Source organism: Equus quagga, chromosome 7 (genome assembly GCF_021613505.1).
Source record: "Equus quagga isolate Etosha38 chromosome 7, UCLA_HA_Equagga_1.0, whole genome shotgun sequence".
Lineage (NCBI taxonomy): Eukaryota > Metazoa > Chordata > Mammalia > Perissodactyla > Equidae > Equus > Equus quagga.
The window spans coordinates 78,419,883-78,445,587 of NC_060273.1; the positions used below are offsets into that span (position 1 = coordinate 78,419,883).

A 25,705-nucleotide genomic window follows, 5' to 3' on the forward strand; every position below is an offset into this window, starting at 1 on the left:
TGAAGACCACCACAGCCACAGCACCTCCCAAGAAGTGTCCCCAATGGAGATGACGGCTTTGCCAGAAGCAGGAGGCCTGTGGTCTGTGCTCAGCTGCCCTCACCCCACCTTCAACACCTAGACCAACAGAAGAAGGCCAACCTTCCAGGAGGTATCAGAGGATGCTGGAGCAGCCCTCCTACTGCTCAGACCAAGAGGCAGGAAGGGAGGGAAAAACCTTTAAGCGTTTTAGGACTAAGTAAAATCTCAAGATAGCCGTAGGTTGGATCCTGTCCCTCCCATGCAGGGGCAGAGAGGAGAGCACACAACTTGCTGAGGATCCACTTCAGCTTTCCTTGGAGGTGCATGGGCAGTGGGATCATTTATTATTCAGCACAAGGGGGCTGCACTGGTGAGAAAAGATGTCCTAATGGCAGTGCCACTGTGCCACCTGCTCTCAAGCCCATGAGCACCAGGTAAGTGCTGAGGGGAGAGAGTGATGGGGTGAAGGGTGGTTAGGAATAGTAGAGGTGATCAAGGGTGTGTGGTTTTCACTGGAGTCTGAAGGTTAAGAGCAGGCGAATTTAGGACTATCTTCCACTTTCCTCCTCCTCCACAGGGAGGCAGGCTACGGGGCTGGCAGCACTGGCACAGCCTTAGCCCAGGCTCTGCAACAGCAGCTGCCTTTGCCCGCTCAGCGTGGACCTTCCCCAGGCCTCCTGGGTCTCTTTGCCTGCCCGCCCTGCTCCTCATGCCTCCTTCTGCAGCTTCAGCTCTGGCCTCACTGTCTCTTATGTGGAAGCTGTGAGTCAGGTGAGGCCCTGTCTCCCAAGTCTCTGTCCCTCTCTCTGCTTCAGTGTCCCAAGATACCCACCAGGGCAGAACAGTCTGGGAGGTGGCCAGCAATTCACCTGCCCACCCATGCATCTGACTGGCCCACCCAACGGATCGTTCAGCCTGCCATCACTCTCCAAACCTTGAGTGCCAGGTGTTTGTGTGGATTGGTCTGGAAAGGGTGAGAGCTTGCTGACCTGTGTGTGGGTCCTGTTCTGAGATCTCCAGAAGTGCAGCTGCCACCATCCTGTCAGGGAGGCAGCTGCTAGACAAACCCAAGGAACTATCTCAGCCAAGACCAAGCCTTCTGAGAGGCTCATGAGGGTCTAGGGAACGCCAGGGCCATCTCACCCAGAGTGTCCAGAGTGGGGATGAGCTCCCACCCCCGGGCTCAGTCACAAGGCCAACTTGCACTTCCACCCTGTCCACCCCAATCAGTCCGATAAGGAGCAGACCTGACAGCAAAATTTTTTCATAAACGTACATTTGGACACGTGCCAGTCTGACAGGTAGGGCTGCACTGGCCACTGCCTCCTGTGGCCCTATCCTTGACAGGGTTGGCTGCAGACATGGGGACAATTGAGAAGATCTTAGATGCTAGAACTGCAGATGAAACTGCCTTGGGGATCACATTGGCCAGTCATTTTTGGTAAGGAGAGGATGCTGAGCTCACAGAAGGGAAGTAATTTGATTGAGGTCACATTGTGAATTACAGGCAGGTCCTGGCCTGTCACCCAGCCTTCCTGCCACCTGGCCCAGTGCTCTCTGCACATCAAGATGAGGCTCACTTCAAATTAGATAGCAGCCTGGCTGCAAGTGCCTTGAAATGTGGCTGTGTATGGAGAGGTGAAAGGTCTCTCTTCTCTCTGCCCTGTTCTCTCTGGATATCCAAAGTCTGGTGGGAGGGCAAGATCTAGTCCTCACCCTGCTCCAGAGTGTGTCCCAAGAGAGTCAGGGCCCATTACCTCAGACTGGCCTGGTCCAGTAGTCAACTGGGTGACAGTGAATTACAGGATCCCTCCCGGCAGCCACTCACCAGTCTCCAGGCAGGTGAGTGGGTGTGTTGGCCCAGAACAAGGCACCTCCTAGGGGTGGAGGGAGGAGGGGTGGCTGGACCCTCCCTCTCAAGGAATCTACTTCAGACTTTCCTTGGCTACCCCACCCCTTGGGTTGCTTTGTTCTCGAAGGACAGTATTTGTACATGGGCTCTGGAGGGGCACTGCCCAAGTTCCAATCCTTACGCTGCCACTGACGGGCTGTGTGACCCTGAAGAAGTCACAGCTTCCCTGTGCCCCAGTCTTCTCACTTGCAAAATGGGGGAAATAGTAGTGCCTAAGAGCCTATGTTTTGTGACCAAAAAACCCCACGATAATGTAAAGTGCTTGGCCCAGGGCCTGGCACAAAGTGAAGGTGGGAGGACTTAATAACTAGGAACCGCGACGTGTGGCGTTCTACGGAAGAATCACCACACATCTGTTTCGTTATTCTGGGTCCGTGTGTGGGGAGGGGCTCCTCCAACCAATCCATGTTGGGATTGGTATTTGTACGTGTGGCCCCAGATCATCCCAGGACGACAAAAGCAGAGGAACTGGCAGTCCGTGTGAGGCACAGCTGCTCCCAGAGAGAGGGAAAGAAGCAACCCAGGGGAGAGGCAGGGGGCTGTGTGTGTGTTGGGGACGAGTGAGGCAGAATACTGACAACTTTAGCTGTTGAGACCCCTCACACTGGAGAGGGTGAAATATTTAGAAACAAGCCATTTCCTTAGATAAAGGGAATAAGGAAACCCTCATACATTTGTGTGCGTGTGTGTGTGCGTCTGTGTATGCGCCTAGACGTGCTGAGTCTATGGCTGTCACTAAGGCTGCAGAAGAACATGATATGAAGCATAACACGAAAGAGGTCAAGTTAGAAGGGACGTACATGTTTAAAAGCCTGAGAACTGAAGAGTAAAGAGTTTCTCCTTAAAGAAAAAAGCCAATCAAATGTGATCAGTCCACAACTGAATCTCAGAAATTCCAGCAGAACTAGAGGCCCTGTTCATTGAATCTCAGAAAAGGGACTGAATTCTCTGAGGACAAGAGAATGTCTTTAGAGAGGCAGCTCCCTCCAGTCTGTTTTTCAGTCTAGGAGAGGTGCAGATATGGGATAAGGGAGCTGACAGCATTTTCTGTCCACAGTTACAGATTATTAAAAGTGAAAGGACCGTCGTTCTCCTCCCACCCTCCCACTTCCCAAATGGAGATGCTGCAGAAGGCAAGGAGGTTGCTGAGGAGCCCGACCAGGGCGTGTGTGAGATAAGGGACAAGTGCACGTCACTTTCCTCGTGTGGAACTCAATACAGTGCTGGAAGCTGACAGTGGAAGCTTCATGTGCAAGAGGCTGGAGATCGAGAAGTGCTTGGTAGTTTCCAGTGAAGACCATGATGTTCTACAAGCGGGAGAGTGGAACTCACCCCACTTAATTAAAAGAAAATAAGGGCTTCCCCTGCCCCCCACTATAACCAACAAAATAAGAGGTCAAACCAGGGCCCACATCCCTGCTACCAACTTAGGAGTCAAGCAGACCCAGCTGAGGCCCTGGCTCTGTTCTTCTGTAGACGGGTGAATTGAGGTAAGTCACTTGACCTCCTGGAGCCTCTGTTTCCGCCTCTGTAGGAAGGAAAGACAGTGGTGGAAGCTACTGCCTTAGATGACATGGAAAATGTGGTGAGGACAAAGGTGAGTACCATTAAGACAAGTCGAAAAAAGGAAAGGACTCGGTTTACAAATAGGAAAGTTTCATCATGGGTTTCTTAAATAGATCATATAGTACATTTCAAACATTATCTTTCATAATTTGATAGCCAATCTATCATTTATGTTCACAGAGCTAAAGAACCGAGGTGCCAGCCGTTCCAGTGCAGCGTCCACATTTGTGTTTGCTGGCCCAGCAGCACGCACAAAGCTTGGTCTTGCAAAACACAGCTGCAGCAAGCACCCCAAGCCCAGAAGAGTGTGGAGACCTGCATATCCAGAGAAATGCCACAAGCTGACAGGAGGGCTGAACAGCTTGGGGGTAGGGGACTCTATCCAGATGAACTTAGAAAATGGAAGACAGATAATTTTAGTTTTTTGTAAATCTGAGGAGATAACCAAGAGCTTCTCATGCTGGCGAGAAAAGAAAGCCACCAAAAGGAATCTCAAATGGTTTACTAGGGTGACAGGCCCATTTCTGTTGCACAAGACTTTAGTGAGTAATCTCACATACCCTGAGGGGAAGAGACACCTTAGGATAGCCTGTGCTTCTCGCTTAGTTTGGAGAGTAGAAAGCAGTTTTTCTTTTATCCTAAAGTCGGCCAAGAGATGAGGGAAGGGACTGAAGGGCAATAATGAGGAACACACAAGATGAGAACACAGGCAACAGGCGATTGTGTCCTCAGCACCCCACCGTTCTGCTAGAAGTCTGTCTGTACCACTGCCTCAGACAGGCCAGAGGAACCACAGGTGAGCTAGGGAGGATGCCACTGTAAAGATCAAAGGGGAGAGAGGGGCCAACAAGCATGAGATGCGCGGATGTCATGGGTGACATTACTACAGCAGAAGGAAGGAAGCAATTCATTATATCAAGAATATATTTCAAATTCAGTTTTTGGAGAAATAAATATGAGGGGGGCTGCTGTGCCAAGCAGAAGAAATTAAGGAAAATCTAGAGAAACATCTGATCATGCCCAGTACACAACAGCTCTGTGAGCCTGTGGCAGGGTGTAAAGACCTTGAGGGCAGGGAGAATCCTTTAATGGCTGGCTGCTGCACACAGTCTTGCTCACGACCCACTCAGAAGTGAGCCACACAGGGACCAAGACTGTGAATGATGATGGCTGACCTACCCCAGAGCATGACCTGGCCCACAAGCCCCTCAACATAGTTGTCATCTCTTCATGGCTGTTCCTACCCAATTTGATGTAAACCACACCTCATTTACTGCCAAACTTCAAAAGAAACCAATGTGACCAATCAAAAGCTGGGGCTCAACTCTGGAATCCTCACAGCACAGCAGGCGAAGGAGCAGGCTGCCTTGTGTCACTAAAGGCACATGAGAGTGAGCGGGCAATCCTACTTAAATACCCGTCAGGCTCCCTAACGATCTGCAGGTTCAATACAATTCTAATCAAAACCCCAGCTGTATTTTTCGGAGATAAACCGTTTCTAAAATTTATGGAAAAGTAAGAGAACTAAAATAATTTTGAAAAAATAAAATTGGAGGAATCACACGACCTTATTTTAAGATTTAATATAAAGCCAAAGTAGCCAAGACAGTTATGGTATTGGCAAAGGGCCTGACACAGATCCAAGGCACAGAACAGAGAGGACAGCAGGACCCACATAAACAGGGCCGACTGATGTCTGACAAATAGGCAAAAGCAATTCAATGGAGAAAGGATAGTCTTTACAAACGTTGAAGAAATTGGCATGCAAAAAAACTAAAAACCTCAACCATTTTAAACCTCATATTTTATACAGAAACCCAAAATGGATCATAAATCTAAATGTAAAACAAAACTGTAAAACTTTTAGAAAAGATCGGAGAAAAACTTCAGGACCTGGGGTTAGGCAAAGAGTTCTCAGACCTGATACCAAAAGCATGTCCAAAAAAGAAAAAAATGATAAATTGGTCCTAATAAAAATTAAAAACTTCTGCTCTGTGGAAGACACTTAATATAAGGGGATGAAAAGACAAGCTATGGACAGAGAGAAAATATTTGCAAATAACATCCTGCAGAGGACTTGTCTCTAAAATATATACTCTCAAAACTCCACACTAAGAAAACCACTCAATTTAAAAGTGGGCAAGGGGCCGGCCGGTAGCACAGGGGTTAAGTGCGCACGTCCTGCTTCAGCGGCCTGGGATCCGCCGGTTCCAATCCCGGGTGCGGGCATGGCACCGCTTGTCAAGCCATGCTGTGGCAGGCGTCCCACATATAAAGTAGAGGAATATGGGCACAGATATTAGCCCAGGGCCAGTCTTCCTGGAGGATTGGCAGCAGTTAGCTCAGGGCTAATCTTCCTCAAAAAAAAAAAAAGTGGGCAAAAGACTTGAACAGACACTTCACCAAAGAGGATATAGGGAAGGCAAGTAAGTACGTGACAACATCATTAGCCACTTAAAAAATGCAAATTAAAACCACAATGAGATGCCACTACACACCTATCAGAATGGCTAAACCAAAAAATACTGACAATATCTAAGTACAAGGACACAGAGCAACAGGAACTCTCATTCATTGCTGATAGGAATGCAAAATGGTACAGCCACTCTGAAAAACAGTAGCGGTTTCTTAAACATACACTTAATCATATGATCCAGAAATTGCACTCCCGGGTATTCACCTTAGAGAAATGAAAATTTATGTGTACACAAAAAACTCTACAAAATTTGTAATCGCTAAAAAGTGGAAACAACCCAAATGTCCTTCAACAGGTGAATGAATAAAGTGGCACCTCCACATAATGGAATACTACTCAGCAATAAAGAAGCCACCAGATTTTCACAGAATACCCCAGCAGTTACACACTGATGATTTTGCTTGAAAGGCAGTATGCTAGAAGGACATTCCAGGGCAGAACGCATCTACCCTGAAACTCCCTTGGCCAAATGTCCTAGAAAATCCTGAAAGACCAAAGACTTTCAAATGTATTCCCCAGGTCCCCAGGGTTCCATAAACAGGTAGGGGGTGGTCCCTCCTTGCCTCAACAGCAATTCCATAGTATCTATTTTCCATTCTACAGTTGCATGTAAAGTTTTTTTGGAAAGATTTATATTAGAAAGATCTGAAAACTATCAAAGTATCAAACGGTGGTCATGAAGGATCTGTACTGTTGCTGGGGTTCAGAAGGGCCTCCCTGGAGCATGGATGGTCATATGCTTGGCTGTCTGTGTGCTGGACCCTCCAACAGCCACCCCAGGGGACACAGTCTGCTTTGAGAAGCAAGGTCTCCTTTATCAAAGCTGAGTGACAAAGGCCTGACTCCCTTACTTGGTGTCTGGCCTTTCTGGAACTTGATGTGGTGTTGCCTACTTATCTCCAGTTGAGCAGGGTTTCGAGCCTTCATGCTTCAGCTGGTTCTTTGTACCTCTGAGCCTGTCTCTTTCATGCCTACATAAATGTCTGCCTTCCTCCAGGCCTGAGGAGCCCTGTCTTCTGGTCCTAGCAGTCTTGTCTTTCCCTCTGTTGGGTCCTTCACAGAACAGGAACTGGAGAGCAGTCCACTCTATAGGGACAATAGTGAGGCTAAGTCCAGTGGATATTTCTGAGTTCCTACCTTACCTGACTTGCAGCAATATTTGATGGTACTGATCATTCCCTTGTTTTATTTTTAAAGACTGGCACCTGAGCTAACAACGATTGCCAATCTGTTATTTCTTCTTCTACCCAAAGCCCCCCAGTACACAGTTGTATATTCTAGCTGTAGGACCTTCTAGTTGTGGTATGTGGGACACCGCCTCAGAGTGGCCTGATGAGCAATGCCATGTCCATGTCCAGGATCCAAACCAGCGCCTAGGCCACTGAAGCGGGGTGCACAAACTTAACCACTCGGCCACGGAGCTGGCCCCTCCCTTCTTAATACAAATTCTTCTCTCCACTTTTAGGACACACACCCCATTCTCCTGGTTCTCCATCTCTGACTCTTTTGCAGATTCATCATCTACAGGTCCAAGTCAGTTTTCCTTAAAGCTCAGCCCTACACTGCCACCTTTTCTTTTCTCTCCATATTTCTACCCAACCTGATCTCATTCACTGTCACAGTTCCAGTTACCACCAATATGCCAATGCTTTCCATATTTATATCTCCAGCCCCACCTCTCCTCCAAGCTCCAGGTATGTATACAACTGCTTACCTGACATCTCCACTTGAATGTCTCAGACACCTTGACATCTCAGTCTAACCCAACACGTTCAGAGCCCAACATGATTTTTTTCCTCCCAACCAAACATGGTTCCTCCTTTCCATTGTTCCCAACATCCAAACACCACCACTGGACATCTAGTTCCAGTCATACGCCCAGGAGTCATCCCCGACTCTCCTTCGCTTCTTCAATCCCCATATGCAATCCATCACCAAGTGCTGTTGATTTTACTTCTAAATATCTCAAATGCATTCATGTCTCTCCATCATCACCATGTGAACTTGTGCTCCCCTCCAAATCCTTCTCTACATGGAAGCCAAAGGGATTCATTGATCATATCATCCCTTTGTTTAAAATCCTTCAATGGCTTCCCACTGCTCACAAGACAAAAACCCAAATCCCTAACTGGGGCTATGCGCTTCCCCGCCCCGCCCCCCATCTCTTTTCTGCCTGTTTCTCATCTGTTCCCAACATCCCGTTGCTCTCTGCCACACTAGTTTCCTCTTCTAATTTCTCAAGTGAGCCATGTTCTCTCCTGCCACTGGGCCTTTGCACCTGCTCTTCCTACAACTGTTTTGCCTGTCAAAACCTGTTAATCTTTCAGATCCCTCTGAGCCTGTGCAAGATTGCCCCTCTTTTATATGTGTTCATAGCAATACACAGCTTCTCTTCATAGAAAAGTAGAATGTCAGTTATTACCTGTGTGATTATTTAATGTCTGGTTCCCTCTCTAGAGTGCAAGCCCCATGAGGGCAGAGATCAGGTCTGTTCTGTGTGGGTCATCACCTAACACTGGAGCTGTTCAGCATTTACTGAGTGAATGAATGCTGGTCTACAACTGAGGGTGGTTCTCTGGGAGTGTGCATGGGGCAGATCAAAGACCAGCTCCTCCCACAGTTTAAAGTGTCCAAAGGCAATGGTGTGATAAAACTGGGTTAAAATCTTCTACTGTGACCCCACTGGAGTGAAGAAATTATTTTCACCAAAAATGTAATATTTTTAAAAGAATCCATTCACAATAGCATTACTAGGATAATGTACCTCAGAAGAAATGCAATTTTAAAAACCAACAAAGGGGTGCCAGCCCCATGGCTGAGTGGTTATGTTTGCACGCTCTGCTTCGGCGACCCAGGGTTTCACCGGTTTGGATCCTGGGTGCAGACATGGCACAGCTCATCAGGCCATGCTGAGGCAGCGTCCCCCATGCCACAACTAGAAGGACCCACAACTGAAATATACAACTATGTACTGGGGGGACTTGGGGGAAAAAAAAAAAGATTGCCAACAGTTGTTAGCTCAAGTGCCAATCTAAAAAAGAACAACAAATAAACCAACAAAGGATATGTGAAAGGATATGAAGAAAATTATACAACTTATCTAAGGATATAAAAGAAGACAAAAATAAATAGATACCATATTCATGACAGGAAGACAATACTGTAAATATGTCAACTCTTCCCCCAATTCTCTAAATTACATGCCATCTCACTTAAAGCCAAACATGGTGGTTTGCCACAGAAACTGACTCATCCTAAAATCCAGATTAATGAGTAAGAGGCGAATAATAGCCAAAATAATCCTGAAGACAAAGGGTATGTGTGAATGCATGTGCTGGGGGCAGGGAAGATGGTTACCATACCAGACTCCGGATTCTAGCTCATTCATATGTGGGAGCTTGGTATATGACAAATCTCATTTCAAATCAATGGGGAAAGGGTGACTTAATCAATAAATGGTGTTGGAACTCTCAACATGGACGAAGAAAACCAGAGCCCTAGCCTATACCATGACCAAAAATAAATTTAGGTGGACTAAAGACTACCTGAAAAAATTTCAGAAGAAACTATAGGTTTATGATCTTGGAATAGAAAATGATATTTCAAAGACTAAAAGACGAAATATAAGGGAAAGATTGATAAATATGACATTTAAGAACTTTCATACTAGAAAATACACTATAAAAAAGGTTGAGACAGAAGATACTTGCAAGCCTATAAAGTGATAAATATTAGTGTCCAGAATATTTAAAGATTCCCTCCAAATCAATAAGTAAAGACAAACCAATAGAAAAAATGGGCTAAGAATATGTACAAGCAATTCACAGGATTTGTAAAAGCAAATTGCCAAAAAGTTCTAGTTTTATGTGCAAGGTCACTAGTAATCAGGGAAGGTAAATTAAAATAGTGAGATACCATTTCACATCTATCATAGGTGCTAAAATTTAAAAGTCTGTAGATCAGGTATTTTGCAAAGAAAGCAAAAATGGAAATTGTGAAGCACTGGTCGTTTATTCCAGTAACAGGAGGTAGCGGGCCTGGAGGGAGCACTTGGGTCTTGGCTGCTCAGTCCAAGTTGTCCAGGAGGCAGCAGCAGCAGAGAGCAGCCCAGCAAGCGGCCAGGGCTGCCTGACACCCGGTGTTGTCCATCTTCCTTTCACGTTCCAACACGTACACTGGGGGGCAGGGGGGAGGGGGGCAGGGGAGAGAGAGACCCAGTCAGAGGGGACTATGAGCAGCAGCATCCTCTGATGGTAGCACTTAGCACAATCTGAGGACGCTTGTTCGCTGTCTCCCTCCCTCTCCACACAGGCAGCTCTGGGAGGGCGGGAGCCACGCCTACTGGTTCACCACTCCACCCCCACTCCAGCATCTGGCACTGGTCAGGTACTCACTAAATGTTTCCGGAATGTGTGAATGAAGGTGACATCTGCTCAGCAGCTGTCAGACCACTATCTCCTGCCACCACCCCTTCCCCAAGCTGACTGTGAAGCCCAACCCAACACCTTACTTGATGCTCCTCCAAAGTGATCCAGTTTGCACTGAGCCCCGCCCTGCAGCCTGGTGTCACAGGCAGTGGCTGAAAGCTTTACACATCATCTCATTTAATCCTCACAACAGCTCTGTTACTATTATCATTTATAACTGTCAAACACCGTTAGCAAGAGTGTGGTAGAACCCCTTTGAAAGAGAATAGGCGGGGCGTGCACATAACTTTGACCCAGAAAATCCATATCTAGAATTTTTCTACAGAAATAATTGTCCCAGTGTCAAAGATACGTGTACAATGTGATTGCTGCCGTATCAAAATAACCCCAAACTAACAACCTCACTGTCTGTCATTTGGAGACCGATTAGCTAAATGAACGCATACCACAGAATAGAATGCTAAACAGCCATTGAAAAGAAGTAACTGGGTCCTCCATGATGCCCATAAATTCAGCAAGGGATAAAAGCAAGGTATACAGCAGTGCTTCATTTTATTTATACGATGAAAAGGATACACACACCCACACACCCCTTTTTTTTTTTTAAGATTTTTTTTTTCAATTTTTCCTTTTTCTCCCCAAAGCCCCCCGGTACATAGTTGTATATTTCGTTGTGGGTCCTTCTAGTTGTGGCATGTGGGATGCTGCCTCAGCGTGGTTTGATGAGCAGTGCCATGTCCGCGCCCAGGATTCAAACCAACGAAACACTGGGCCGCCTGCAGCGGAGCGCACGAACTTAACCACTTGGCCACGGGGCCAGCCCTCCCCACACACTTTTTAAAGAATACAAGAAACTTAATGGTCAGGATGTGGGGTGGGGTGGAAGTTTTCACTTTACATTTTTCTCAAATCCAGGCTGGTCTGATTCCAAAGCCATGCTCCAAGCTGCTCCTCTACTGTCACTGCCGGTGTCCTTTGTGCAGGAGGCAGGGCCTGTCCAGTTTTAACACATCTTGGACCTCTTCTAGCCTCTGCCACAAGTGCTAGCTCCAGGGGCTTTACGAGCAGCTGGCACTGACTGACGTGGGCTCCCTGGTGGCACTGGCCCCAGTCCTGGACTGCCTTCCCCATGTCACTATTACCTAGCCCCCCCTTGGCCCCAACTCCACGTAACCTCTCCTCCCAGTTATCCTTGGTCCTCTCAGAGCCTGACCTGGCCCCTGTGACCCAGAGTCCCACCCCTCAGACATGCTTTCAGTGCAATTCTGACTCCCCTCAGACCTTGCTGACCTTTCAGCCCTGGGCAAACGCCGGGGTTCCTACTGGGCAAATCTGGCCAGCACACATGTGTCAAATCACCACTCCTCCCTCCAAGGAGACCAGGGAGCGCCCTGCACTGGTGCATTTCCTGAGGCTGAGCCCCACGAGTCAGAAACACCTACCCCCCCATGTCAGGTCCCAAACAGCCCCCTGCCAAGCTTCCTTCTGCACTTCCTCCCTCACCAGCAACACCAGCTGGTGGCACTTCGGAATTTACCAAACCAACCCTCAGCTCCTCTGGTCCTCCCCTTTGGGTTTGGGTTTAGGTTTGGGCAGGTGGTCAGAAGCCTACCTGAGCCAGTCCTGGAGAAAGAGGGCACCGAGGGAGCAAGTATAGCCAGTCTCTGCCTCTACACACCCCCGAGGATTCCAAGGTCTTCCAGGGGCCACCTTGAGGTCCCTCACCAGCCCCCTGGCTCCCCTCTCTCTGCTCACCTCCGTGAGGGTGAACATCATGCTCTTCTTTCTCCTCTTGCTTCTTCAGCAGAGCCCCTCCATTCACGATGCCCCATGCTGCTGCTGTCCACCCCGCCAGCTCTTACCTCAGCAGTCCCCTGGTCAGGAACGTCAGTGCCTACTCATCTGACCCTGAAAGTAGTACGCACCCCACCCCTTGCCCCCTCTTGACACCAGCAACACTTGGCTCTTCCTTTCCTTCGTCCTGGAAATATCCCCTCCGCATTTCTGCTCTGCCTCTGGGGCCCTCCACCATCACTCTGGATTGCTGTGATATGGGACTAATGCCTCCTCAGCCAAGGCACCTGCCTGCTGCTCCCAGACTCAGCCTTCACCATTCTTTTCTTCATCATCGGACTGAAATCTGTAGAGCCCTGCACATGCACAGGCAAAGAATCCACTGTGGTCCCATTCTACAGAGGAGGCACCTGCGTGAGAGAAGGCTACATGGTCTGTCCAGAATCAACTAAAAGGTAGCATTCACATGTCAGTTTCCTGACTCCTCATGTGGCACACTCCTACTGTTTTACCCTTAACTGCCCATCATGTCACCCCTTTGCTCATAAACATCCAGACTTCTCCTTCCTACAGCACTTTCTCCTTGGCCACCTAGCCTGCTCACAGACTGCATGGATCCCATGAATCTGTATCCGGCCATGGTCAGCAACCCCAGCAACCTAGCCCTGCCATAAAGGCCTCAGGGACCTCAGCCAAATTTCCTTGTTTCTACAAGACCCAGATCAGACCTGCCTGCCTCCACAAGGAAGGGTGATTCTCAGCACAGCACAGCACAGCACAGCACAGCCCTGACTCAGTCGGCCTCCCACTGCACAGCTCCTTTCAGGGGACTGGCACGTGCTCTATGAGAGGTGAGGCCAATGCCGCCTCTTCATGAGTCAGGGAACCCAATTCTAGGCATGTGCACAGTGCGAAGGCTAATATTTGGCTGACAATCCAAAGAAAAGTGTTAATTCTATGTGGTGCAATTCCTCCAGGCTTCGAGCACCAAGGCCTGTATTTGGTGGTTGCACAGCTCCAGTCTCTGTGGAAAGCTGGGTGTTTCTGTGAGGAGGCAGGGGCCCACTAAGAGCTGTACTCACAGAGCAGAAAGACAAAGCTGCTCTGAACCCCCAGCAATGCTGACAGCTACAGCGGGCTCGGTGTGCACCAGCACATCCCTCTGGTGGACAGAGACTGCCTAGCATAGAGCAGCCCATGCTCCTGTAGGAGGTCAAAGTCGTCTGAGACAATGAACTCCACGCTCCACCCTGCCATACACAAAGACAACTCGCGGGGGGCACTAGCTGTGCCTCAGAAAAGCTCTGTCCCCATGTCCCCAGCCCTCCTCCTTACCAAAGCGGGCCCCAGCTCTTCCAACATCTCTTCCAGGAACCTGAGGTTCACAGGGGGCTGGGGTGGGGGGTGTAGAAGGGCAGGTAGTGGGTTCTCATCAGACTCTGGAGATGGGAGTTGAGAGACGCAGGGAAGGAACTCTCCCTACCTGACACTGTCACCCCAATCCAGGTCATAATGCCCAAGATACTCTGTTCCAATTTTGAGGGAGGCACCACAATTAGGATTTCAGAACAGATTTTAATAAGACATAACAAATTGGATTTAAATATAGGCTCATCTACTCATTGGCCAAGTAACCTCGGGCAGGTGAGAACGTCTCAGCCTCAGTTTCCTCTGCTGTAAAGTAGGGGTAACATTAGTAATCTATACCCCACAGAGTTGCTGGGAAAATTAAGAGATCAGGCATCTAAAATGCTCAGCACAGTGCCTAGCACACTGGAAAGCATTCAATAAATGTTCATTGATGTTATTGCTGTTATTCCAATGGCTGACACCTCAGGCAGACCTCTCCCCTGACTGAGGAAAGAGTGGGCCTCTTCTAGACAGACCCAGACAGGGCAGGGGGAGGGGTGGGCTTACTGGGAATCTGGGGAGAAGCCTCAGAAATAAATGAGAGGCCAGGAAGCAGAGTCAGAGGCTGTTCTAAGAGCAAAGGGCCTGAGGGATCAGCTAGCCCGTCACTGTATGGAGGAGGTGACAGAGCCAGGCCCCCATGTCCAGTAGACCCGCAGTGGGAGAACATCAGAATGCTGGAGGGGGAACCGCCAGGAACTCAAGGCCCTGCCCTCACCTCAAGTCATGTACACAAATCCATAGTCCCCATCACTTTTCCTTTGGCCTCAACCAACCACATGGCATCAAAGCCCCGGTTCAGGGTCATGGAGACATGGTCACATCTTTGGGAGGTATGACTCTGGGAAGCTCAGGGAGAGCAGCTTCCAGGGGCAGGGGACGAGGAGCTGGTATACTAAGTCTGGGACGGAAGAGGGACCTGGCTAGCATGGCAACAAACAGGACAGCAGCACAGGGGCTGTAACCCAAGGGCCATAGACAGGCCTGTATCCTGACTGCCAGGCCCATGCCTAGTGACAACCTACCACGCCCAATGAAGGCCTGGGCACCCCAGGCTCTGTGGTCACCCACCCCAACAGGAAACCTCACAGGGGGCTTCACAGGCATCTGCTTAGTCCGTTTGCCAGTCCTCACCCTCCCCGTACAGACAGTGACACCTGTGAGCAGGGACACCAGCCTGCCTCGAGGATCTGGCTGTGCACCCCCCTTGAACAACTTCTTCCTTCTCTCTGTGCCAGAGGAATGGCTCCACCTGCCCCAGGGCAGGAAAGTGCGCCCTCTCCTCCACTCAGCTCCAGGAATAGCTGCCTGATTCATTAGTGAGCCCCTCCCAGGGTTTAGGCCAGAGACCTGGCTTGAGGTTGGGTTACTGTATGAAAGGCTCTTCTTCCACACCCCACACAGATCTTTCTGATCCTCTGAGAAGCATCTGATCTGCTGTCTGGCAAACTCCCCCCTTCACCCTCCAGCATCTACAACAAACCCAAACAGCAACCATCAGGGGACAAAGACGGCAGCCATAGCACTAAATGTGTACTGGTGCCTTCTCTCAACTCATTCCCAGCTCAGATTCGTCTGCACTCCTTCCTTCCTTCCTTCGAGGTTTAGGCTCTTGTTCAGTTTGCTCCTGACTTGGGCTCCCCACCTCACCTCTCTGAAGCTCAGTGTCATCACCTGTAAAAGGCAGGGTTGACAGTGGTGTCTGTAGTGAGGCCCCAAAGAGACGCAAATGCGGTGGCAACAAGATATCCCTGGATCCTCCCCTCCCAGCCCCTGCAGCCACGTGCCAGAGCCGAGAAGAAGGCAACAATCAGCCCTGAGAAGAGCAGAAGAGAGAAGCAGCAGAGGATGGGCTCCTCCTCTGCACGGCCATGCTGGATCCCACCTACCACCCGGCCGCTCTGGGCGCCTCCTCTGAGACGCCTTCCTGACCTAGCCCAGCCCATCAAGGATCTTTCTGACTCTGAATTGCTGCCACCACACTATCATTAGAATCATTCAAAAACAGCCTTAGAAACATCAAGCAGTCCCTAAGAAGACTGCACCATGAAGACAGAGACGGGCCGGAGGGAAGTCTTGAGATGAAAAGGGAAGGCTACAGAACAGTACACGCTGTAGAGTACCCAGAACAGAGCTTAGGGGGTAAGAATGGGGGCCTTTCCCTTTGTATGCCAGCAGTGTTTTCACTTTTATCCTGTCATTGGGACAGAACAAGAAAATAGGACTGTCTCAGAAATGGCTGGTTTATCGTCAGGGTTTCTAAATGCCCTAATTAGACTATGAGTTCCTCAAGCGCAGGGTGCAAGTCTTCTTGTGTGCTGCCCCCACAGGGCCCGAGACATAGGGAAGGTGGCACAGGTGGATGGGAACTAGGAGCATGCAGTGTTAGTCAACACGCAGCACGGACAGCCTTCCAGCCAGGGACAGGTGGCTACAATGTGCAGTGAGAGGGTCCCTGCCCCACTCACAAGGGCCACACAGCCCACAGTCCAGGTCCTCACCATGTCATGGGCTCTAAGTCTATTAGGACACTGGTGATTGTTCTCAGTGTCCTTGGCTATGCAGAAGAGTTTTGAGTTGGCTCATTTGTGGGTTTGGAGAATTGCTAATAAGAAATTAACACAGAGAATAACCATATGCCCATCAAGACAAGAATTTCACAACCAGCCTTCTCCACTTTCTAACTGGTCTGGCAAATACAGAGGAGCATTAGCCTAAGGAAGTCTCATCTAGAGGTAGAGGACCCCTGACAGGACAGCTGAATCCATCGAAAGCGCATTATCCCCCAGATGTATACACTTCACCAATTACCAAAGACCCCAGGACTGGTTCTAAGCTTGTGCAGGGAAAACCAGACCTTGTGGCCACTCTAAATGCCAAGATATGTCAGAAAAATATTTTACTTTCCTAGAAAAAAATTTACATGTAATTCTAATAATGCTAAATGTTGTGTAAGAACAGGATGAGATGAAAACAGATCATAAGCCAGCAGACCTGGGGAATAAGACCATGCCTGCACAAAGGTGCCGTGAGTGGAAGACAAGTGGCCTCAGCAGCCTCAGTTGCAGTGGGTGCAAGGTTTTAGGTCCCAAGACAGAGCCAGATCTGGACACAAGGCCAAAAGACCAGTCACCTTGGGTTGGGAGGGGCAAAGTCAGCAAGAGCCTGCACCCCTAGAACAAGCCAGTACTGCCTAGTGCCAATGCGCACAACCGAGCGACCAAGGTGCCCCCACAATCACAAGGAAGTGGCCAGCTAAGTGTAGTCAATGAGAGGTAATATGTAAAACTGGAACTGGAACATGCTGGGAAAGCCTATCAAGTATCAAAATGAAGTCTGAAGTTGTGAGTGACCACAGGTGGTTCTGTTGTATCTAAAATTAGATGGTGAGTGAAGCTGACTTTTGGTCTGAAGTCCAGCCCTCAGAGAAGAGTGACTCATCAGAAATTGGCCTTCAAAGACATCCTGCTCCTTGTGCTTTAAAACTCTTACCCAAAGAATTGAAAGCAAGGACTCAAACAGCTATTTGTACCCCTATGTTCACAGCAGCATATTCACAATAGCTGAAAGGTGGAAGCAACCCAAGCGTCCATCAACAGACGAATGGATAAACAAAACGTGGTCTATACATACAATGCAACCTTTCAACCTTAAAAAGGAAAGAAGTTCTGACACACGCTACAACATGGTGAACGTTAAAGACAAGTGAAAGAAGCCAGTCACAGAAGGACAAAAACAGTATGATTCCACTTATATGAGGTCCCTAGAGCAGTCACATTCAGAGAGAGAAAGTAGAATGGTGCTTGCCAAGGGTTGGGGGGAGGGGTGTGGTATTGTTTAATGGGCACAGAGTTTTAGTTTGGCAAGATGAAAAAAGTTTTGGAGATGGATGGTAGTGATGGTTGCCCAACAATGTGAATGTACTTAATGCCAGTGAACTATACACTTAAAAATGGTTAAAATGACAAATTTTATGTTATGAATATTTTACTACACACATAAAAACCCACCATTCTTTAATTCTCTGCTTATTCAAGAGGCTTCCAGGCACCTCAACACCAAGGGGAGGAGAGACACCAGAGCTGAGCTTCGCAGCAGGCAAAGCTCTGTATGCCCGCGGCTCCACGACATACTGTCCCAGTGGTGGTTTCCGCTCTCTCCAGGTTGGTGCCATGAATCAATCCTGCAGTCCCCTAGGGCCAGCCTGGCTCCAGCCAGCTAGAGGTGCGTTGTGGTCATCCAAAAAAGTCGATCTGCTCTGCCTGCCTGTGTGCCCACCTGCCCTCCTGCCTGAAGACTCTTGCAGACTGCTCCAACCATCTCTCCCCCAAAAGAGGATGTGCTGAAGGAGGAAGCACCTGCTGCTGCTGACACAGCTCAGTCTCCCTCCCAGCTTCTGCGTGCACTTCTCATTTTCCTGACACAGCCAACCCTGCAGGGGAGTCCAGGAATAGAAGACACCATCCCTGACTCAGGCAGCTCACAGACCACTTGGAAAGAAGGGCCAAAGACTTTTTGGAAGGGCACGGAGACATGCCACACTGGGTAGGACCAATAAACAGGACAGATCCTTTCAATGAGCTGAGGAGAGAGGAATCCTTGTTTCTCTTCCCTTATGCTAACAGAAGAAAATTCAAAGAACTGATGGCTAGTGAGTGGCTCACCCAGAAGTGGACATCATTTTAGATTGGCCCTGGCATGACAGCCAGCCCCTACAGCCTTGGCTTCTCCTGACTGACAGAATCATCAGGGCCTTGCTCCCCTTGCCCCAAGGAGGGGGTGGTGGTGACAGCGATTAATGCAGGATCTGTTATTTCACAACTTGCCGAGCAGCAGGCAAGATGCTTGGAACCACAGAATCAGGGAAACAAAGCAAGAAGAGAAAAGGGAGGGGTAGAAGAGAAACAGACTCAGAAATCACAAACCCCAATATCAGTGGCCCCTGAATATGAGACGACTGCCGTGATTTTGGAAGCTAAATAGAAATCAGGAAAATTATTATTTTCCTGGTTTTCAGGCACTGGGTTACAGAAAAAAATGGAGAGGATACTTTGAGGGGAGCTGGCTTTTTGGAACTTGCCCGAACGGGTAGAGATCACCAAGGAGGCAGTTCTCGGGTTCTAGCAATTAGCGTCCAGGCACAGACAGGCACAGGCTGCGCTGTTATCAGCAATGTTAGCCTGACTCACACTGAGTGCCGGCCTCAGGAGCCTCGTTCAAATAGTACTTTCTGCATTTTCTAACAAAACAAACACTGCCATATCGTTTTTACTGAAGACAATGCGTGTTTTATCTTAGGTATACAGGCCACAACTGGCTTCTACACGTACCAGATTCCTGCGTTACTGATTAACAGCCCTAGCAGATATATTTATGCAAAACACAGGGTTGTTTCCTTCCTCCACTGTCAGGCTTAATTTTGTGACAGTAAAAATAGTTGTTTTCCCCTGAATGCACCTTGGTTTAGAGCCCCGGTACATGGTGAGTTCTGAGGTCAGGGATGGGACGGGATGACCACTCTCAATGAACAATGGTGGGAAGGTGAGTCAAGGCAGACCTCACTTGTAAGCACTGTCCCCTACCCCCACCCTCTACTCCCTGCGGCATACGGCCCACCACTTCAGAGCAACAAAGGTCACCCTTGCAGATATGGAAAGAACTGTGTGGGGTGCCTGGGCTCTGCCAAGTTATCCACAAGAATTCCTGCTATTTTCTAACACTGCTACGAGCCAACAACCACCTAAAAGTCAACGACAAAGGCTCCCAAAACCCGCCACCTCACCCAATGAGACGTGCCATTTGGCAAATGTGAGGCCAGACACTTCCCCAGAGGAGAAAGGGAGACGGTGGGGGGTGGCCTCACCCATAGGACTGTGACCAGAACTCTCCTAGCCTGGGAGACAGGCTGGAGTGTAGGAAAACAACTTCCTTCCATGGTCAACTCTACCAGTTCCAGCCGGCTTGTCACTGAAGCCCAATCAGAAAAAGTCTCCAACATTATGACCAACCACCATTTCACCGAAACAGGAAGAGACAGGCTAAGCCCTGCTATGAAAACCCTAAAGTGGGAAACTAAGTGGGGTTGGCCTGGGAGGTGGAGTGAGGATGCAGGGAGCCTCCAAAATGGCAGGAATGACAGAAGGCAACTGATCTCTCCCCATCCACTGAGCAGGGTTCAACTGCCCAAAGTGGTGGGTTTATTTACAGCACCACCAGTTTGGAGAACAGAAACCCACTCAGCAAAGTCTGAAAGCCCAGCACACTCAGCATGGGGCACACTCTTGCGGCCCTTCTGTCACCAGCAGCAGGAGCACCCCCCCCAGACCACAGCACAAGCAGACCCCAGTCTCTTGGGCCTAGCAGCTCGCCAAGGAACACTGTAGAGATGAGGAGAGGTGGCTCGAGAGTTGGATACCCTGGGGTCCACTCTCAGTGCCACCTTGAGGGTATGACAACCTCTCCCAGCCTCAGTTTCTTCCTCTGTATAAAATGGGGATAATGATAGAATCTATTCCCTCATTGGGTTCTTCAGAGACTTAATGAGTTAATCCACATAGGCCCGTGCCCAGTATACAGCAGGCACTCAGTATATACTAGTTGCTATTATTACTCACAAGACAGAGATCTGAAGGACAGAAGGCAGGGCTCCCTAATTGCTGACACACCTGGAAGCAACATGGGCATTATATAAAGCTGTAAGAGATTCTATAGACAGTTCTTCATTTTACATAATGAATTAAGGTCTTTTTGAAGAACGAAGAAGAAACAAGGAAATGGGGTCAAAGAGGTATCTATCTCCTTAGGAGCTGAGCCCAACTCCTTGTGGATGCTGGGCTGCTGGGCGATAACCCAGGCCAGGGGCAATGCCTCCTAACAGAGTTTACAATCACACAGCTGTCCTAATTAACTACACCCACCCTATCAGCAGGCTGGACGGGTGACCACCAAGAATCCTTCTACCAACCCCTCACCCTCACTCCCCTTCTCCCATGCCTGACAGGGGAATGGTCCTGTTCAGGAATTCGTTTTGACCTGCAAGATGAACCCTGGTGACCCTTAACTCTTGATTCTACCCGGATAAAAAATGCTGAAGACTCCAATATCACTTACCACTCCATGCCCCCTGGCCTAGCACAGGGCACTCAGTAGGCCTGACATATAGGAGACATTGAATGAGTGAGAGTGAGTGAGTGAGTGAATGAATGACCCATTTGTCTTGCACCTTTTATCTCAGTTGAAAAAGGCATTTCCAGCCTGCCTTGTAAGCAAGCCACAGACATGGGCTTAGCTGGCTATTCTCTGAAGCAATGGCAAAAGCATTACTAAGAAAAAATATGAAGACCTTGTTAGTCTTAAGTCCTTAAGGAAAGATTTCCCACTTCTGTCAGTTCAAACCCTTCAAGAGACCTTGGCTCATCTTGACTTTCCTGAAATGACTGAGGAGCAGACCCAGGTTTTGAGGCCATGACTTCATCTCAGAAGGGATCAACCTGACTAGGAGGAGATCTTGGGAGAGAGTCAAGCAAGCGAAGGGAGCTCAGGGTCCCGAGCCCGGCTATACCAGGAAGCTTGGGCTCTACAGTCACAGAAGATCCCTTCACCAGAGGGGCCTCTTGGAAGACTTTCCTTCAGATCTGCAGGCGTCAGGCATCCTGCCCATAGACTTGAGATGTTCATGGCTACCCATGGCTGTCCAGGGGTACTTAGGACATTTTTTGGCCATGGCGGGGGGGGGGGGGGGGGGCGGGGGGGATATCGATCCTTCATAAACTACCCATGAGACACATACCCCCAAAAGCAAAAGTCCATTTTTACCCATTAAGAACTACTCAAATACAGCCTCACACTCTAAAATCCTTCAGGCTGACAGGGTATCCCAGGCTATGAAATGGACTCATTTCAAGGGTAGATGGAAAAGTTCAGAGGGAATCGAGAAACTTATTTTTAAAAAAAAGTCTAATGGGGGGGGTGCTCTACTCTCTTCTCCAGCTTCACAAGGCCTCCAAAGTCTAAAGGGCTGAGGATGGGTAAGGGGATCCCTAGGCAGTGTGCCACCTTTTCCAATCAGGATCCCAGCCTGGATGTGCAAGACACCTTTGATTAAACGAGGAAAAAGCCCCTGAGCCCAGCAGTGGGAAAAGGAGGGGAGCAGTACTGCCCTCTCAAAACCGAAAGGGTTGCAGCCCTGACAGCACACAGCAGCAGGCTTCCTGGTTGAAAGCTGATAAGGCTTTCCATAAGAGTCAACAGGAAGGTCACTATTTCTCAGAGGTGGGGGCCGAGGCAAATCTGGAACAGCAGAGGACTAGGGCAGGCTACCGGCGCGGCCATGACACACTCGCTGCTCTGTCTCCGGGGATCTCTCGGCCCCCACCAGACTGTTGGGACAGCTCACAGGGCAGGAGTCGGGTCCTCCTCATCTCTCTATCCCCCAAGGTCCAGCTCCTGCCCACACAGGTTCACTGGATTCAGGGGCTATCCATTTAAGTAAAACCCAATTCCCTTAACCTCTCTGTGGCAGAATGGAGAAAATAGCAGCACCACCCTCTTGAGGTTGTTAGAAAGATTATACGATTAACTCCTCGAACAGCAGTGAGCACAGGTGCTAGGCACAAAGTCGACAGACAATAAATTACCAGCTACTATTGTTGCTGTAACTCTATAGGCTAAATAAACAAAGGGCTCAAAGGAAAGGCAATCTGTGCTGTAGAGCTTTATACTGTAATGAGATTTTTAATAAAAAGAATAATTTAGAGCAGGGAGAAAACCCCAGCATGAAGCCAGCAGTGAGAGAGTGACATGTGAAATGGAGACCTCAATGAAAGTGACCACCACTCCTTAAGACTTGCATATTCTATGGGGCCAAGATGCAGCTGAGGATACACAGACTTCATGATGAATTTAAAATGAAGAAAAATAAAACAAAACAACACCTAACAACTATTTTATGTAGCATTAGCTGCAAATATATCCCCTGGACAGAGATTAACATACTGATGAATTTCAAAAAGGGCTGCATCATAGAACACTATACAGAGACCAAAAGATTTATACCCACATGTCATCTACTATCTCTGGAAAGCAAAATCATGGGTATTATTTACTTTCTGTAAGGAAAAGAGAGTTCTGTAATTTAAAAAGTTATTTTAAAAACGAGGCCATGTTTTTCTGTGTGAGAACCTGGGTGTGACCCAGGAGCAGCAGCCTGGGGTGGAGCAGAGCTGCACTAAGTGGGGTTTGCAGAAGGCCACTCTTGCGGCCCCCGATCACGCCAAACTTGGTTACAACACTCGTGTCAGTGTCTGCTGGGCTAAGCCCTCACCCGGTGATATGGACACCAATCCCTGCCATCTTCGTTGTCAGCATTTTAGTTACAACCATCCTGTGTCGTGTCCCACTTTTTAGAGCATCTCAGCTCTGGGGAGCCACAATATAAGCAGAATATAGACTTTTCCCCTGTGGCTAACCACACTGACCACTGGGAAGCAGGTGCCAGGTGCCTGTGGGCCCCAAGCCACACCGGCAGGGGGTGCGGGTAGAGCCACATGGCCTGGGCACAGGCCCTGGAGCCAGCCCCCCGCACACAGCTCATGCCTCATTACTACTTGGAAGGGAGTGTCCTAGGGAAAGATCCCTGCCACCCTAGGTGACCCCACACCACGGTCTTGGCTCCAATCCTAGAGGCTGAGCTGCTCCATCCCACCCCCCTTCCAATTTCCCTCGATGCCTTTCACCCACGCCGTCTTCTTTTCCTTGCCCATCAAACCAATTTTCTCACTATTTATATCAACCTAACTTAAACAAGCGTATGCAAGAGGTGAAGGGAATGTTTATGTTACATTTCAAGACTGGGTAGAAAGTAGTATTAGGGAAGAAAACCCAGGCTGCACTGGGTGGAAGGGGACTAAGAACAATAAGGAAGCAAACTGGTCTGGGCGCAGGGTAAGCCTTCAAAACCCCCCCTCCCCCCGCCCCCGCCTCCTGAGGCCAGCCAGCTGGGGCTAAGCTGCCTGGGAGTCGCAGGCACTGGGCACATCCCGCCAGCCAGCTGAGTAAACTGGATCTGCAAAGGGTGTTGCCTTTTCATACTCCATTACCCTGAGTGCTGGACAGGCCAAGGCTTTTGAAAGGCAAAAGAGTATGTTTTGCATAAACTATTTGACTAAAACAGATTGTGTCTCTACATCCCAGACGATGGAAAAACCCAAGGCTATCTTTAGGAGCCTACAGTCCCCCAGTGTCCTCATGACCAGACTGTCTTCACATGATGCCCAAGTGACCTAGTGCAGTCACCGGGGGAACTTCATGGAAGCACTGGGCCTCGCTGAGCAGATCTGTCGAGTTAAAGCCTGAAGTCACCAGTATGTGGAATGAGAGTCAAGCTTGGTGCTAAGAGCCCAGCACTCACCAGAGGCCAATCTCACCTGCTCTGATGAGAAGGAAGGAAGAGAGCTGCAACTGAGTGGCCCCAGAGAGAACACATCTTACTCATAGAGCCCGCCTTCTTTGCCGCTGCTAACAATGCGTGTTATTGCTAATTTTGAAGTATTTTAAGGATACTCCTTAACGGAATGCAAAAGAGCATAAAAATTAAGAATACAATGTGAAATGAGACACCCGGGGTGCAAGGGGTGCAATTCATGGCTCGCTCAGTGAGTTCCTATTTGACTTTAGGCAAGTTAATTCATCTCTCTGATTCTCTGTCTCCTCATCTCTAAAATGGGAAGCCACCAGGACCACTGTATGGATTAAATAAGATAATGTATACAAACCACCTGAATAAGATCTAAATAGAAACAGCAACATTTATTTAGTGCCTGGTGCTAAATTACAGAAGGCATTTAACTGGCATTTAACAACTGTTGAACAAGTGAGTAGGGACTCCAAGGGAAAAAGGAAGACTAAGTTATAAAAAATGTTTACTCATTCATGGGAGGCCACATGACACATGGAAGCTTGTCAGGCTCTGGGGCAGACACCTGGGTGACCAAGGGGAAGGAATTATAGCTTCTCTAAGTCTCTGGTTCACACCTGTAAAATCTGGGATAACACACTCACCCCGCAAGACTACTGCAAGAATTGAAGCCGTATCCATAAAGCCCTCAGCCCCGCGTCAGGCACCTCGTCAGTAATTGCTCAGCAAGTGGCAGTCGCTGAGGAGCATGGGCTTTGGGGCTGGACTGTGGGTCTGAATCTCAGCCCCACCACTTCCTAGCTGTGTGACCTTGAACAAGCCAGCCTCTCTATGCTTCAGTTTCTTCATCTATACGATGGGGATAACAAAAGACCTACCTCAGAGGGTTGCTCAGGACTAAATGAGTAAATTTATAAAAGTGTCGGACCCACAGTAAACCACTTGATAACTATTAGCCCAATTATTTAGTTAGTATTTATTATTTAATGATTAGCAGTTAATATTAAAGGTTAAAAAACTTGGGCCACTGGTCTCAAACTCTTCTTGTTCTGCTGGTTTTAATCTGGGAATTGGTTTCAAACCCCCAGATTCTCCAGTCCCAGACTGCAGAGAGGCTCAGAAACAAAGTCTTTCCAGTCAGAGGTCAGGAGGGAGTTTTTTACAGTTCCAAGTTGCCGGAACTTTCTTCCTGGGCAGGCCACCAGAAAAAGTCATGTATTTTTCAGCTGCTGATGAAGCTGATTTGGAAGGCCTTTTCCTTCACTGGGCTCAAAAGCAAAGGCCAACTTAAATTTTTCATTATGAAGACTACAGCAGTGGTTCTCAAGGTGATTTGGGCCCCTAGGGGACATCTGGTAATGTCTAGAGACATTTTTGATTGTTAACTGAGTAGATACTACTGGCATTTAGGGTAGAGGCTAAGGATGCTGCTATACATCCTTCAATGCAGAGGACAACACCCACACCCACAACAAAAAAAACTATCCAGCCCAAATGTCAATAGTGCTAAGGCTGAGATACCTGTCCTACAGGACAGCTGCTTCCGACAAAGTAAGTGGGGGAAAAAGAACAGAATACACAATGGTGTCTACACTATAATGGCAGCCAGGTACAAATGACATGTGCATGTAAGCAAGAACTGCCTAGGAAATAAGAACACAAAAATCATTTGAGATGATGGGGTA

General features: G+C 48.6%; 1 long non-coding RNA gene across 1 annotated transcript in view; it reads right to left on the bottom strand.

The window, feature by feature from the left end:
- Positions 1-9,056: 9,056 nt before the first annotated feature.
- LOC124241654 (uncharacterized) overlaps positions 9,057-25,705 on the bottom strand; it is a 45,149-nt gene continuing 28,500 nt past the window's right edge. Inside the window, exon 3 of the long non-coding RNA XR_006889279.1 lies at positions 9,057-10,150. This is a non-coding gene — a long non-coding RNA (uncharacterized LOC124241654). The remainder of the gene's footprint in view (positions 10,151-25,705) is intronic.